This window comes from Geospiza fortis, unplaced genomic scaffold (assembly GCF_000277835.1).
Source record: "Geospiza fortis unplaced genomic scaffold, GeoFor_1.0 scaffold599, whole genome shotgun sequence".
Lineage (NCBI taxonomy): Eukaryota > Metazoa > Chordata > Aves > Passeriformes > Thraupidae > Geospiza > Geospiza fortis.
In genome coordinates this window covers 136,395-137,371 of record NW_005054605.1, presented here as the reverse complement: position 1 = coordinate 137,371, position 977 = coordinate 136,395, and positions in this window count along the sequence as shown.

Here is a 977-nt window from a genome sequence, read left to right as displayed (position 1 = left end):
CCGGGCAGCGGGAGGGTGGGGGGTGATCCCGGGGGTGGCCCCGGTGGGTGGCGATCCCGGTGCGTCCCCGCTGTGTCCTCGGCTGTCCCCGGTGCATGCTGGGCTGTCCCTGCTGTCCCCAGAGCATCCCGGCTGTCCCTGCAGTGTCCCCAGTATCCCCAGTGCACCCTGACTGTCCCCAGGGTGTCCCCAGTGTCCCCAATGCACCCTGGCTGTCCCTGCAGTATCCTCAGTGTCCCCATTGCACCCCCGCTGTCCCCAGAGCATCCCGGCTGTCCCCAGAGTGTCCCTAGTGTCCCCAGTGCATCCTGACTGTCCCTGCAGTGTCCCCAGTGCACCCAGACTGTCCCCAGGGTGTCCTCAGAGCATTCCGGCTGTCCCCAGTGACCCAATGCACCCCGGGTGTCCCCAGTGTCCCCAGTGCATCCTGACTGTCCCTGCAGTGTCCCCAGTGCACCCAGACTGTCCCCAGGGTGTCCTCAGAGCATTCCGGCTGTCCCCAGTGACCCAATGCACCCCGGGTGTCCCCAGTGTCCCCAGTGCATCCTGACTGTCCCTGCAGTGTCCCCAGTGCACCCAGACTGTCCCCAGGGTGTCCTCAGAGCATTCCGGCTGTCCCCAGTGACCCAATGCACCCCGGGTGTCCCCAGTGTCCCCAGTGCATCCTGACTGTCCCTGCAGTGTCCCCAGTGCACCCAGACTGTCCCCAGGGTGTCCTCAGAGCATTCCGGCTGTCCCCAGTGACCCAATGCACCCCGGGTGTCCCCAGTGTCCCCAGTGCATCCTGACTGTCCCTGCAGTGTCCCCAGTGCACCCAGACTGTCCCCAGGGTGTCCTCAGAGCATTCCGGCTGTCCCCAGTGACCCAATGCACCCCGGGTGTCCCCAGTGTCCCCAGTGCATCCTGACTGTCCCTGCAGTGTCCCCAGTGCACCCAGACTGTCCCCAGGGTGTCCTCCCTCACTGCCTTTATCCCAC